This window comes from Cygnus atratus, chromosome 29 (genome assembly GCF_013377495.2).
Source record: "Cygnus atratus isolate AKBS03 ecotype Queensland, Australia chromosome 29, CAtr_DNAZoo_HiC_assembly, whole genome shotgun sequence".
NCBI lineage: Eukaryota > Metazoa > Chordata > Aves > Anseriformes > Anatidae > Cygnus > Cygnus atratus.
The window spans coordinates 1,193,930-1,209,278 of NC_066390.1; the positions used below are offsets into that span (position 1 = coordinate 1,193,930).

Consider the following 15,349-nt stretch of genomic DNA (forward strand, 5'->3'; position numbering starts at 1 on the left):
CGTCTCATGGAAGACTAAAAAGACACTTTCTAGCAAAGATGACTGTGCTCCATGAGCCCGTATGTGTTTTTCTCTCTCTGGCATTACTAACTCACGCTGTATTTGCATGCAAATAACCTACAGGCTGTCTGCAAGAAAGAAGTAAACCCAAAGCCACACTTCACAGCAGTCTCGAGCGTGTGTCGTGCTGGTAATCGAGCACCCCTTGGATTTTGCACAGGGTGTTTAAGAGCACAAATTTTCTGAAGAGTAGCTGGTACAGAGCAGCGCTCTCAAGGGGAGCAACTCCTCTGCAGCACGCACAGCAGGCAGAAAAACAGAACAAACACGAGCTTCGCTTCCAGGGCTGCACCTGCCCTACAGCAGACCTCATTCCCACCTGCAGTTGCAACTTGTAATCCCTCACCAATTTGTAATCCCTCACCAACTTGTAATCCCTCACCAATTTGTAATCCCTCACCAACTTGTAATCCCTCACCAGAGCAACTGTAGACGATGTTTGCAAAGGGGCCAAGTGCAGCCAGAACAGCCACAACTCCACCACTTCTCCAGCACCGTTTATCCAAGGGTGTCAGCACTGACAGAGCAATGACGACTTTTTCCTGAAGTTAATCTTGTTCTCTGTTTGTCGGGGACATCGCCTCTTCCTACTTCTGGCAGGGAGATAAATGAGGAGTATTACGTGAAGTGGCTCGGTGCACGCCAGGGCTGACACCAAGGTGACACAGGAGGCGCGTGCTGCGATAGCGCCCGAGAGACGAGGGGCTCTTCTGCACGAAGTGAGGCACGGCCCTTGTCCTGTTCTCAGCTCTGCCACTGCCTCGTGCTATGATCTTGGGCACCCCACTTCCAAGTGCTCCGCGGCCTGAGAAAACGAAGCCTCGGGAGGTTAAACACCCGGCCACGCAGGCTCCGTTTACTCACCTGCTGCACGAACCGCGTTTGCAGGGCGTGAAGGTGTTTAAAGCTGTGGTTCCACAAGGCACTCGCCCACAGAGCCTTTTGTTAATTCAGATCCTTCGCTGGGAGGGACTGCATGCGTTTGTAAAAGCAAAAGTAATCAAGTCACAGATGATGCATAATAAAGCTAAGTATTTGGTCGTACGCGCTGTGAGGCAGCGTGCTTTAAATGTCCATTAACACGAGAGCATTTTGGACAGCCTGAGGCCTTACTGATAGCAGAGGGCTTCCACTAAGTTCTGAAGAACTAGGAGACATTGTTTTGGAGATGATTATTGGTCTGATGAAGAAAGAATAGGAGATGATCTACTTTATTTTGAGGTTTTGGAAAATCTGAGTCAAGAGTGTGAACGCGGTGATGCAGCCACCACACACTTTTGTGTGCACCACGCCAAGCCTGCTGCAGATTGCTTCATAAATTATTCCGTCAGCAGACCCACCTGAAACTCGCAGGGAGAATTCCCTCACGAAGAGTCGAGAGAATTAAAAAAGAAAACCCTCAAACAAATCAAAATATCAAATTAGCACCTACAGAACTCAAACCGTACAAAATCCCCTCAGAACCGTTGAGGCTCCTAAGTGACAAATCTATCACGGGCTGAACCCGGGCACAAGAAGGCTCTCAGCTAAGACAAAGACAGCAACTCACCCCTATAACGGCCTTTAGGAACCCTACAGGCTTTGATTTAGCTGCACTGAAGAGGAAGCTACTTACCACTTTGGAAGCATTTTGTCCTCCTAAAGCTTAAACCCAGCAGAAAAAAGCCTCAGCGTTTCAGAACACGTACTGCAGATGAAACGTATTTAAAGCTGTGTTTTAACTAACCTGGTTCCAGTGTCTGCTGTGGACAGGCTCAGCTGTAATCCAGGCTACCCGTGAGGATCCCTACTCTAGGCAAGCCCCTGCGAAGGGAAGGCAGACAGGTGGGAGTGAAGAGTTTTGCCCTCAGCACCAGAGGCTGCAGACGGAGAAACCTTTGCCAGTTCTGTGCTGCCAAAGCATGCTGTAATTCGGAGACACACGACCATGACCCCCACCATTCTGGGGACGTAAAGCTCCACGGGCTTTTCAAACGGCTGCTTTTGAGGTTGCTTTGCTGTTATCCTTCCCTGTGGCTCTGCCGAATAACGAGAGGAGGTGCTGGGATGGGAAGCAGGAAGATGGCCCAGCTCAGGACCTCCACCTGCACATCACTTCAGCAGGTGGCTCGTTCCCCAGCACAGGCCCTCCTGCTCTTGCATGCAAATTTTTCCTGTAAACAGGAAAATTCGTCCTTTTCCCACCGAATTTCTCCATCACCCCTGCTGCCCACCAACATCCACACGCACACGCTGTCATCCCAGTCCCATACCACCTCCCTGGCTAAGAGCATCAGTAAATGGAGATTACTACATCTACCATGTATATATTTACTCTACATTTACTATGTATTTACTTGTAAATCCCAGTAAGCACTAACAAAAGGTGGGATTTTTGAATTCAGCAACGAACCACGATCGAGGTGGGAAGTTCCAAAGAGGTTAAAAACGATGCCTGTGTTCATATACAGAAAGGATGACACTGAGTATTTTAAAATACACATTTTACACACCTAAATGGGCTCTTGGTACTTGCTGGAACCTCTCCTTCCTGCCCATCTCAACGCCTGAACTGCCCACCGGGTCCCCTGTTCACGAGGAACTTGACTGGGCCACTGGTCTGGGGAGAAGCTAGTTTTGCTTACCTCAGTAATGAAAATTTCCACTTTTTTTTAAAGTTTAATTCTTCCTACAGATATTAAAGTCAGCCCATATGCTGCTTTCCCCCTGGTATATCAGTCCATAAACCCAAGTAGTCCCAAAGCACGTTAACTAGCCCATTAAGAAAAAAACTAAGCCCGTTATCCTAGTCTAGACAGACACCTAGGGGTAATATTTTAAGTCCCTTAAAAGGAGTTAGATGTACTACATGCATCAACAACAGCAATGAAAGACCAGCCTTCCTGAAAAGGATTTCCCCCAGGATGCATGTTGGCACCTCGTGGAAGCCATTTTAAAAAACTTCCATTTGGAAGCAGTTTAGGGAAAAAGGCAAAAAGCAGGATGCAGGTTTTCAAGCTCACGTTGGGCATTCGTGTGGCCCTTCATCCATGCTCTGCATCCTTCCACGTGCACTAACCTAGCTGCAGAGAGGATCAGGGTTTCCGAGCTGTGCCTGTAGCCATGGGACAAGTCCCAGTTTTGGTTGGCAGCACAAGCCTGATGCCACAGAAATGGCTCGAGTCGGGCTCTTCGCCTCCTTTGATGTTTCCTGCAGCCAGGCTTTCACAAGCACACGTCCCTACAAACATCCCGTGTTCCTCGGGACCCTAACCTGTGTCAGGACGCAGGTAGGAGCGGCGCGGTTTCTTGTTCATAAAGCTTCCACGGACCTGTTCCAGCTGAATCACCGACAAGTACTTGAGGTTTGAAAGCAGTCTCGAGCCAAGATCTGGAGCTCTGAGTCATGCCTCCTCCGGTCTGCAATAGTCACGAGCAACCTCAACCACAAAGAGAGGTGACAGCCCCCCAAAATGCTGCTGGTCCTATTTCCCCTCCCACGTCCAGCTTCCCCTACAGACAGCACCTCCTGCACCCAACACTGGTACCCCCCCAGCTCCCACCACCCAGAAAACGTTTTTTCTGGATCACCTCAACACCCCCCATCAAAAAAAACCCACAAAACTCGTCCTTAAATCTGAAGATGGAAGAAACTCCCCGGCCACTTACTGCTGAATGTTGGGGGATAGAGATAGAATGAAAAATGCTCTAAAAATAAGGCCCTATTGTTGTACTTGCATGTGACTATTGTTATTGCAGGAATGCTTGTGCCCAACTCTCTTTTACATCTGTGTCTTGCAAGACAAGCTGAAATACTTCAAATCCCAGAGAATGCTCGGGTGTCTGCAAAAATTGTTCTGCTTTGGATTTGCCAACACAGCCCCGCAGCACAGCTCCCTGCTCCAGCAGGAAGGCGCTTCCTCGTATACCAGCACAAGCACATTTATGGTTTATTCCCATAAATCATAAGGATAAACTTTACATTAATGTGACCACAAAATTAAAGCTAGAGGTTGCACCAGCTATGAAACAAAACCAGAAGAGCTGCAGAGCTACCTCCTAAAAATAGGCTGAAAGTGGAACAGAAAACAAAAGCAAACGGCGTGCTCTGCTGCCACAAGCCTCCCTCTGCTACCACTTACTTGCCTAGGAAGTGAAGAACGAGCAGCAAAACGCGTTGGAAGGAAAACTGCTGCAGACAGGGACATCAAGAGGCACCTAGAGAACTGCTCGTAAGTCACGAGAAGACTGTCAGGGAAAGGTGCAGTGCAGAAACAAAAGGGCTCTTAGCTTCCAGCAGATGAACGCGCGCCCAGGTACCATGGAGCATCCCTCGCTCCACGTTCCAGCCGCGCAGGAGTTTATCCACAGTTATCTTCAGCCTCCAGTAAAAGGCTTTGGTCCCCCACCGTGCTCTCGTACCCCTCAGACTTGCAGCCTCCGAAAGAATGAACGATTGCTCGAGTGCCGCGCTGAGAGAAGGGGCAGTTTAGGGAATTTCAGCACAGTTTAGGGAATTTCGGCCTCAGTTTTAAAAGCCTGCCAAGAGTTATAGATATGGTGGGAGGGGGGCGAGGAAAAAAAAACAGACAAACCAGGCAGGGGAACTGTGCCGGTGCCTCGGCATTGGAAGCGCTGCTAGCACCACGGTGGCACTCGGCACCCCGGGAAGGCTCTCACCAGGACTCCAGGGCTCGGGAATTTGTCTGTTTGCAAGCAAAAAGAGGGTGCCCAAACAGTGCAGTGCAGCCTGGCACAGGTTCTAACTGTTTGGCTCTCCCAAATTAAAAAGCACCCTTCACAGTCAGACCTAAAACTCATCACGGACGTGCAGGAACAAGCCTGAGCAGAGGTGCAGCTAAAGGTAAGGTGTCTTTCCACCGACAGGCAGCACAGAAAACCTGTTTGCCATCGTCCCAGGCTGTTAAATAGGGCAAAGAGTTTTCAAGAAGGGTGGAGGACCCGGAGCAGGCTGCAGCTTTTGTAAGAACGTAACAGCACTTAGCCGACAGCAGGAGCAACAGCAGCGCTGAATCTGAAACAGTGCTCTTATAATAATCCCTACATTTACCAAAAAAAAGAGGAAAGGCTTCTCACAGAAGGCTTTGTCAGCTGGGATCACCACGAGGCACGACCCGGGTACCAGTGCTCGGAGGGCCAGCAAAACCTGCCTTCTGCCTTCTGCTCCATCACGTCACCGTGCTCCTCGCCGTCCTGCTTCTGGCACGCCAGCTTAACGTGAGAGGTAAAACAGAGCTAGGAGTTAACTTTTTTTACGAGACTGAGCTACATGGGATTAATTCTCACAGACTAATGAGTCACAAGGCCATCCCAGATCAATTTGGGTAACTTTGCTGAGACCTGGGAGCTATGCCAAGAGCATTAACAACCAGAGCCACGATACAAACAAGCCTATTCAAACACAAATGGGGCTCAAGACACTAGCCCAAGCCCCAAGGACAGGCAGTACACTGCTACTGGGAAGAAGAGATAAAACCACAATAAACTAGATTATTATAGATGGCTGCACAGAATCTGTGCTGCAGCATACATCTTCCTACAGAGGAATACACGAGATCGCAGGCAGGCTCAGCGCAGAATCCGTAATTGCCGCTGGGAGCTGGAACTGGAAGGGGGAAGGTTCACAGCAATCAAAAACCAAACTGCTTTTGGATAAGTACGAGGGAAAGAAAGTCGGAGCAAGATGGCCATTTCTGCTCCGCTATCCAAAAGAGAAGGAAGTGCAAGGCACTGCCCCAAGCTTTCAAAAATAGTAAGAGATTTCCCACTAAAATGCAAGGAAGGAAACATGTTGCTTTGAGACTGTTCCAGGAAAGGCTCTTTATTATTTGTCTAAGTGCAGTCATTAACAGCTCTCTGCCTCGAGTTTCCTGACCATCAGAATGAATATTCGGGACGCTGGGCTAGGTTGGGATCAGCAGGGTCACAGAGGCAGCAGCACCCAGAAAACGCACGGAGCGGGTCCGATCCTTCCCACTGCACTCGGCTGGGGTTCGGTGTTGGCATTCCCCACACGACCCTGGATGAACGCCCAACACCGCTGGGACGATGCACAGCGCCACAATCCACCATAAGGTGCAATGAGGTGAAGAGGTCAAGCTCTTCCTTTAAAAAAGGGGGAAAAAAAGCAGCATTTCACTCTTAGATTTCCACGCTGCGGTGTCAGCCCTACGAGGGAGGCAGGTTAGGTGCCCAACCTGCCTTCAGGTCCTTTCCAAAGTCAGCTTGGCCCCTAATCTCTACTGGGGAGCGGCTGCTGACTCTCCAACTAAATTAGGTGCCTGCAGGGATTTAGAAAACCAGCTCGTTCCACACCCTTGGGTGCCCAGATCTCCGTTTGTCTCTCTGTCACCGCCTGCTCTACACCCAGAGACATTCCGAGAGCTTTTCGGTTTCGCAGGGAGGAGGCCCCCAGCAAGCTGAGTGAGAGCTTGCAGGCTGCTGCGAGCCCTCGGCTTTGACTCCAGAGTTATTCTGGGGTGCGAGGGAAGGAGTGAGAACGTCTGCTTTGTAACCAAGCAGCTACGAGCAAGCTTAAAATTGTCATCTGGGAAAGAACGCCAAGAGCCGATGCTGTAAGATCTGCTTCGGAGGCATAACACCCTGATAATTCCTAAGCCTGATAAAGCAAACCCAACTGTATAAACTGGAACGTTGGCAAGGAACTCGCGGGAGGTAAATCTCCAGCAGACACGCGGTATTTAACAAGTCGTTAGGAGTTAACCTACACGCAGGGTGAAAGCGAAGTCCAACCACGGCCCTTCTGACCGTGCCTTTCTGGGCGCTCAGCAGTGCTTGCAGAGGATCCCCTGACCACGAGAGTATCCCCCAATAACAGGGAGGCTGTCGAGGCGGTAAGATCCAAGACGCACTGCCTACATCCTCGGTTCTTGCCTGCAGGAGCCTTGCCTGCAGGAGCCACACCGCTCCTGCAAGCATCGTTATCAGAAGCACGACCTTTCCTACCAGCCGTGAAGTTTGGCCCCAAACCACTTAAAGAGCAGCTATCAGCACAACGAGGAATGAATTAACAGCCCGGCTGCAAACAAGGGTATTTCCACGTGCTTTTGGGAAGGGGTCAAACCTCACATGAAGCAAGAGCCACGAACCAGAGGGGTCCTCCTCCTGACACGCAGGCGATGGGACAGGGAGGCACTGGCAGCGTCCTGTCAGACCCAAAACAAACTCCAGCAAAAGGATTAACGCGGGCCCCAACCCAGCGCATCAGCCACAGGCGACCTAGCTGAGACTAGAAAAGCTTTTCCCCGCGGTTAGATCAACAAACCCCCTCGCTGGGAGCTCCAGCCGGCCACAACGCCTTTTTTTCCCAGCCCAGCTTCCACCAGTCCTCCCAACTTGCGCTGTTTAAAACTCTTATAAACAGCAACGAGTTCCCAGTTACCATAACAAGAAGCCTCCTTCGGTAACGTTGCCTCCACGTTGGGGTCTGGCAGGATAAAATAAAAGGAGCCTCGATGTCCAAGAGCCTCCTGGCGCTGGCCGGCCTCCAGATCAGATCTGGCCCGGCCTCTGCCTTGGGCACGAGGTGTCGGAGAAGCCTGCACATCCCCAGCAGCGCTCGGGGAAGGACCCCGGGGTTTTTTTTTCTACAGCAGCCCTGAGCTGCTGAAAGGCACGACCAAGAACCAGAAGCTCGAATCCTCTCCGGAAGGACCTCCTGCTAACGCCAGGCTGGGGCACCCCGGGGTGCAGAGAGCTCCCGAGCGCTCCTCGGCGTGGGTTTTTTGAGATGTGACTTCACCTGGCTGCCAGCTCGCACCCTCCTGCTCCTCCTTTCGCAGGAAGATTCCTGCGGGATAAGCAGCTGCTCCTCCTCAGACACCCACCGTAGCTCACCCTGGCCAGGCGCTGCCAAAGCAGCCGCAGCTTGGCACAACTTGCTTTACCAGCAGCAAGGTTTCTCTAGTTAGGTGCCAAGCAACAGATTTCAAACACGATAAGGCATCTGGCCAAAGGGTCTAGAAGCCTTTGATGAACACAAGACAAAACCCAACGTAAAGCAGCAAGTCAGCAACTTCCCCAGGCAAGACGATGGAGAAAGACCACCTCTACATCACAACCCAATTACTCATCCGCCAGAACCGCGCTTCCCCTTCCAGTTTCTGGAGAAAAGGAGGACTCTGCAGAACATCCCTAAGGTTCTTACGCTAAGACAAGAGGGAGACCAAGCTGCAAGAGCCCAGCAGCAAGCACAGCAGGACTGTCTGGCAGCACCTAGGCGCTGCATTTGCTCAGCATCTAGCCAGCTCACCAGGCAGCCTCGCCACTGAGAAGCACCGAGGCGCGAGTTCCTCATCCCCTGGTTGCTCCGGGACCTCCTCCAGCACCAGAGGAGCTCCTCCAAGTCCCTACCAGAGGTACGTGTGTCCCAGGGAGCAAGGTGACAACCACCTGAGCGTGAACCCAGAGCGATGACAGGCGAGGGCACGCTCGTATCCGGAGCTAAGCCAACGTGACGCGGCGCAAACCCTCCCCACAATCTCCGGCAACCAAAATTTCCCCCCCTTCACACAACCAAGGGAACCCTCGCGGCCTGCAGAGAGACGCTCTGAACTGACCACCAGGCAGGGAAGGGTTTTGGCATCGCCTCCAGCAGGCTCAGGTTCGTGGCACCATCACACAGGGGAAGCAGGAGCTCTAAAAAGCACACGGGCAGCCTCGGGATCTCGGGTCGCCTCGTGCTCCTTCATTAGCGGCGATACATCTCCAGCTACACACGTCTTCACAGCAGGGACAACATATTGCAAGAGATCTACTGCAGGAGAGAGAAATAATTCAAGTTTAAGAACGGGAGAAAAACCTAAGAGAGCCACTGTTTCTTACTGAGCAGGGATAATTACAAGAAAGCCATGACAAGCCTTGGAGAGCACGTTGTTTTATCGAGGAAATGCCTAAGTGACCTAGAAACTGAAGTCCCATTTCCTGAAATTATTTATCCGCTTAAGAGCCCGCGTTTCAACGAAAGTGAGAAAAAAAAAACTGTCGAAAATGGGACTTGAGAGCCCGAGTCAAACTTGAACAAATTCTCCCTGCAATTGTGTGCGAATGGTTTTAAAGAGATCAAAGTCAAGGCTGCACGGAGCTGAGAACAGGAGAGCCTCTTATGTAAGCGACTACCTATGGATAAAACGCTTGCCCATGAATTAAAATAACTGGAATAGCATCCGAGGGATAGGGGAGAGAAAGGCACGAAGCGCTTGCGTGCGCGCGGGGTCATAAAGTAAAAATATTTTGTCCCACCTGTTATTATTTATACCGCACGCAGGCATTTTTATTTATTTAGCATTCAAAGGCACACACGTTTTACGGCGTCATTATTTGATACGCGAGCCCGAGAATCAGAGGGGAGCAAGAAATATTCCAAATGTAAGCCACGTCTAGGAATTTGGTACGTTACTGTGAGTTGTTTAGCTGGAGCTGCATTCTGCCCGAGGAGTGACGGCGTTTTGGTGGCGAACAAAGCAGCGATTTCCCACCTAGAGTTTACATAACTCAAGAGGTGAAACCTCACACGGATGAAGGACACAGAGCCCTAAACGCCGATGGTACAAACTGCCACGCCGTGTGTCACAGGGAGCTTCCCAAAGGCAAAGGGAAGGCAGCGGAGGGTAAAAAGATGAAAAAACACCCACGTGAAGAAGAGCGAGCGTCAGTGAAGGTTCCCCCCACCTCCGCCAGCAGACACGCGCTCAGAAAATGCTGCCAGCACGCCCAGGATTACCCAAAACCACGCTGCACCACGGTGGCCTTGCAACGGCTCCGTTGGAGCAGAGACCCGGAGGATGAGCCACGCTCGCTCTCCTACAAACGTCGGCACGCTGCACGGGAGCACCCCGCCGTACGCAGGCTCCCAAACCCCCTCCGTGTGCACCGGAGCTTCCTCAGCCCCATTTTCACAGAATAAACCCGCACCGTGTCGCGGGACGCTCAGTAAAGCCCCTGCTTTCTCATTTTAGGGACCCGCGGGCCGAATCCTGCAGACCTGGCGCCCGGCTGCCGTCACCTTTGGGTCTCGTCCCCCTCTGCTCCCCGGCCGCTTCTGTTTTACCACCGCTGAAAACCCAAAGGAGCAGGGAAAGAACGGCCGAGCCGACCTTCAGATCCCACTGCAACAACAGCTTACGGCGGAGGAAAACTTTACCTTTCGTTAACAAGCAGATTAATCGGCAACACGACCGCAATCTCCCTCCACTCAGCAGCAGCGCAACCTCGCTTTCAAAGCTTGTAAAGGATTTCCAGCACCTTTGGCCGGGGCCACGATCAGTGGCACCGCTGGAAACGAGTCTATTTTAAAAGCTGCCTATTTGAAATAATTGCAAGCATCATCTGCTCGGCGATCGGAGCGTTTGTTCCCTGCGTTTCAGCAGACTCAGCACCAGCAGAAGTATTTGGCAGAAAAACCGAGAGCCATGCTCTGCTCTGTGTCAGGTTTACTCACTTTGGAAACGGTTAAAGGGTGTAAGAGAGCCCAGTCTGGTTACCCAGGTATAAATACACTCCGCTGGGTATTGCTTATTCCCTAGCACTGCCAAGTCCACCTCCAGCCAAGTCCTTAATGCACTGAAGTTTATGAAAGACTTTTTTTTTTTTTTTAAATATTATTTTTAATAGTAACAACGGTATTCGGAGCGAGGTCTCTGCCAGCCAGGGCTGAAAACGTCTCCAAGAAGCAAAAGAAAAAAGGGGGAAAAAAAATAAAAAGCAAGCTGTGTAAGAGCTCTGCCAGCAGCAGCACTGCAAGCGTGGCCGCGCGTCTCCAAAAGGCAGGGAAGCGGTGAACCCTGCAGCTTCACCTGAACTAAAACATGAGCATTTCATACCAAAGGAGCCGGAGCATCCCTTTTTCGGGAGAAAGGGGAAAAAACGCCTTCGGACAGCTTCTCCTTTAGGGTTTGCTCGGTCGCATCACAAAGAGAGCTCAGACGCCAGCCCCGCAGAGCGCGCACGGAGAAATCCCTGCGGTGGGCGTTCAGAGGGATTTCACAGCCCGCAGCCGGCAGCTCGGCTTTGTCTGCTCACCACCCAGCTCGCCACGGCCGGCACCGCTGAGTTTTTCTGGCCCACGAGGCCGGGAAGCTGCGCGGCATTCGGGCTGCGGCAGGCTGGCCGCGGGCCGGATCGCCGCGGCAAAAAAGTTCAACACGCGGCTGCTGGCGCCCTGGAGCTCAGCCCTGTGCTCGTCCCCTGCTCGTGTTCGGGTTCAGAAGAGCAAAGAGGGGGCAGGAAAATCCCCCCCCCGCTGGCTCGGCCTCTCACCACCACCCCGGCCAAGCGTGCAGAGGGCTCAGAGGGAAGAGGAGCAACCCCAAAAGCTCGTCCCACCACACGATCAGCCTGCGTTGAAACCCGGCGCAGCCCTGGGGAAACCACACCGCCTCGGAGCCGTTCGAGGCACCGAATTCACCACGTTTTGAAAACAAACGTCGAACTTTGGCACGCCTTAAAAAGCAGCATGTGCTACAAAAAGGCCGCGGCCCGGCGGGTTTTTGTGTTAGAAGAAACCCGCCGGGGTTTCTTTTGCGCCAAGGAGGCGCAAAGCGAGCAAGGAACCTCTTTGGAGGATGAGGCTGAACTTCAGAGACCCAATTACACCAGAGTCCTAAACCACCCGAAGCAAAACGCACGGCAAGTATCAGCCCCGAAGAGGGAGAACGGGGACCAGAGGAACGTCAGAGCTCGGGGACACCACCCCGTGGGGACACCGGCACCCGGAGACGCAGCCAGGACACCACAGCCCCGTCCCGCAGCTCGCTCAGGCCCACGCAGCATCATCGTCTCCAGCCCCCGCGGCTCCCGGGGCCGTGCACGGGTAAACGCGAGCCTTTTAGGGCTGGGCAAAGCCACGAAGAGAAGCGGAGGAGCGGGACGAAGAGACGGCGACTCGCTGCAGGCTTCCAACGGGACACGACGCGGGGGATTTGTCGGGCGGACAAAGAGACGTGAGAAATCTCCCGGTGCGAGGCGCGAGCATCGTGATGAGCGCTGTACTCAAAAGGAAGAGAGGCTACAAACGTGCTTTTGTTTCCTTCCCTACGTGCAGCTTCCTACACACCTCCACACCACAGAGCTGCCGCTTGCTGGCTCCCTAGGGGAACCCAGTCCCCATTCACATCTCCGCTCAGCCTCCGCTCGTCAGCTTTCGCCCATTGTGTTACGAGTTCCTTGAAGCCAAAAACAAGAAACGGGATTATTTTAACACAGGGAGGGGGAAAAAAAAAAAAAAAAAAAAAAAAAAAAAAGAAGTTACAGGAAGCAACAGGTCCCTGATCCTGCAGGTTTGTTACAAAAAAAAGCATTTTCTACCAGCGCTGGAAAGCCCTCGCGAAGCGCGAGCGTTGTGCTCGGGTGCTGAACGCTTGGAAGAGGAGCAGCTTGGAAAATCTGGCCTCATTTCTAGGTGCGAGAACGTCAAAAAAATAAATAAATAAATGAGAAGAGGCCCAAGAAAGTCAGAAGGATAAATAAAACCAACCAGAACGCAATAAAGCATCACATGTGATGCAGCAGCAAACGAATCCAAGCCAAAATCCAACCCAGAGATCCTCCGCTAACGCACACTGCAAAAACCACCGCGCACGGCGAGGCCTGCCAGGAGCCCAGCACATTTCACTTCAGCCGTTTCAAAAGCGTTTTCACCACGAAGAGGCAGCAACAGGCGCTGGGCTAGGATGGTCCCAGTTGGCCCGCCCGCTGCTGCACGCCCTGGAAGAGCTCCAGCTGCTCCCGGCCACCTCGTCGCGTGGCGCTGGTGGACCTCACCAGCTCAAGGAGGCTGGAAGAGGGACTCGCTTCCATCCCCACAACGTCCAGCTGCTCTCAGAGCTCCCCATCTTTTAAAAACAGGCCAAGGAAACCTCCTGCCCGCCCCACGCCACAGCCACAAGCCCTCTTCCAGCCGTCCTGAGATCGTTCTCCTCCGCCAGCCGGCGTCCCAGGGGTTTCGGAAGAGGCGTGAGCGAAGACGTTAACGAGAAGTTAAGATTCCTGGAGTCCTTTTATTTTTGCCAGCTCCTACACCGCACGTCTACGCCATCACCACCGCTGCAGGAGTCGTGCCACGCGCTTCCGAGCTCACCTGGACCGCGAACTGCCCCTGCTTAAGGACGGCAACGGCGCCTGCGACGCACCAGGACGGGCTGAGCGACCAACAGCGGGACCCAGCAGGAAGTTTGCTTTCACCTGACAGCTCCATAAATCACGCAGGGGGGGGGGGGGGGGGGGAAAATCAGAGCACTACACGCGTACGGTGGGAAACGCCGGGGAAGACTGGAAGAGAAGGGACCTTGAGGAAGTAGAAACGCGAGCAAGATGCAGCTTAGATGTCAGAAATACCCTTCAGCAAGGGAAAGTTAAGTTAGAGTGAAAGCCAAAAAGCAAGCGGGAGGTTTAACTTGTTCCCAAAGTCGGCGGAAAGCTTCTCCTTCTTCATCCTCCGAGGAGAGGGAGCGCGTGGAGGCAGCGCCCCGAGCCCCCGGTACAAACCGCCGAGCTCTTCGGTAGCAGGATATTGGCAAACTGGAAGGCATTCAGGAAAACAGAGTTCAGCAGCTGGAGGGATTGATTTACGCGGAAAGATTAAAATAACTGGGCGTGGAGTCGGGCTGAGTGGTAAGTAAGGTGGACAGGATCATTTTTTACGGTTAGTTGACAGGCAAGTGCCAAGAGGCAGAGGAAGCGTTCAGCGTGCTGCAATTAGGCATAACCCGAGGACTGGCACACAATTAAGGAAATTCACGGCTGCGTTATAAAAGTTCTCAAAGCGGTGAGGTCCGTCGGGTCCCAAAACAGCCTCCCTTGTCCCAGTTTCCAGCCCAGGGCTAGGAGCAGGGGTAAGAAGGCTCCGCTCGGACAAAGAGCGCACGGCCGCGGGTAATCGGCACCAACCTCGCGCCTCCGCCGCTTTTTGGTTCGTTTGTTTGCGGCACCGAAGGCAAACGAGCACTCCAGCCCGCAAAGCCATTAGGCTTGGCACCGCTAATTGCCCCGCTCGCGTCACAGAAGGCAAACACCTTAACGAAACGAGGAGCGGGGCTGTTTTAACCCTCCTCGCCTCCCAAAAACCCGCCTGCTGAATCCACCTCCCACAAACTTCTCCTCCACGCGTAACGAGCGGAGTTATTCTTAAGCCTCCCCCAAGAAAAACCCAACCTAACAAAAAAAAAAAGAAAAGAAAAAAGAAAAAAAAAAAAATAAAAACTTCGGCAAAGCCCGTGCTTCGGAGCCGCCGCTGGATTCCCCTCCAGGAACGCCCGCGTCCCGGCGACGACTATTTTTAAAGCAGATCGCAGAGAACCGGGCGATCCCCTCGGCGCCTCGACGCCGCTGGCCGAAGAACGTCCCTACCGCAGCGGGGGGCAAAACAAACCGGGCGCCGCTGAACCGCCCGGAACACTTTTCTGCTGCGCTCCGCGCGCTGGAGACGTCCCTCGAAGGGGCCTGAGCAGGGAAAGGAGCGATAAGTTCCCCGGGAAAGATAACGGCGAGGACCAGGCGGCGCGGGAGGAGCTGTGCAGAGCGAGGAGGTTTCGGTGCCCCAAAACGTTTCACCCCGCACCTGAACGAGCCGAGCTCTTTCACACACCCCCCCCCACCCCCCGCCCCCGTTAAAGCAGGGGGGAACCCGCACCAACGATTTCGGGATCGGGAACCAGGTCGGAGCCGTGCTCGCAAAGCCAAGAGGGACCCGGTGAGCGAAGGCTCGCCCCTTCCACACCCTCCGAAAACTTTGAGCTCCCCAAGAAGCCCCCCCCGGGGAGAGCCCGGCGCCGTGCCAGGCCCGGGCTTTCTCATTTCTGCTGCTCGCGCGTCTTCCTCCGTGCCCTGGGGCTCCCTCAGCCCCCCCGGAGGGCGTGGGGTGGGCCCAGGGCCCCAGCACCCCGCAGCCGTACCCCTACACCCCGCTCCTCAGGTCACCCCCACCCAGCAGCGCCCACGGCCTTCGGACACCCCCAGACCCACCGCAGCGGCCCCCAGGGAGCCCCAAATCGAGCCCAGGCCTCCCCGCTCGGCGCCCTCACCCCCAAGGACGGGGGCGCAGGGCAGGGGTCCCCCAGCGCCTGGGGGGGGGGGGGGGGGCCCACAGGACCCCTCCCTTGACTCCACTGACCTTTGGGGTCCCCACGTCCCAGAGCCTGAGGGTCCCCACATCCAAAGACCCCCCTCAAACTCCCCAACCCCCCCACACCCGAATTCCCTTAAAACTCCCCTAAACCTCTGCGGGGCCCTACCTGCACCGCCAGACGCCCTCCCCTCAAAGCACCCCCAGATC

General features: G+C 53.7%; 1 protein-coding gene across 13 annotated transcripts in view; it reads right to left on the reverse strand.

The window, feature by feature from the left end:
* Positions 1-14,725, reverse strand: part of LOC118261468 (cyclic AMP-dependent transcription factor ATF-7) — a 62,306-nt gene extending 47,581 nt beyond the window's left edge. The window contains exons 1-7 of one of the 13 annotated variants that reach the window (XM_050715953.1): positions 12,134-12,276; positions 8,640-8,836; positions 5,137-5,271; positions 3,314-3,459; positions 1,787-1,863; positions 925-1,032; positions 479-653 (exon numbers count right to left, since the gene is read on the reverse strand). The gene's annotated coding sequence lies outside the window, so the exon portion shown is untranslated. Of the gene's footprint in view, positions 1-478; positions 654-924; positions 1,033-1,786; positions 2,214-3,313; positions 3,460-5,110; positions 5,272-8,639; positions 10,216-12,133; positions 12,277-14,707 lie in introns of those variants that run through there. The other 12 variants (XM_050715954.1, XM_050715956.1, XM_050715952.1 and 9 more) reach the window with 12 other exon arrangements.
* Between the last annotated feature and the right edge of the window lie 624 nt (positions 14,726-15,349).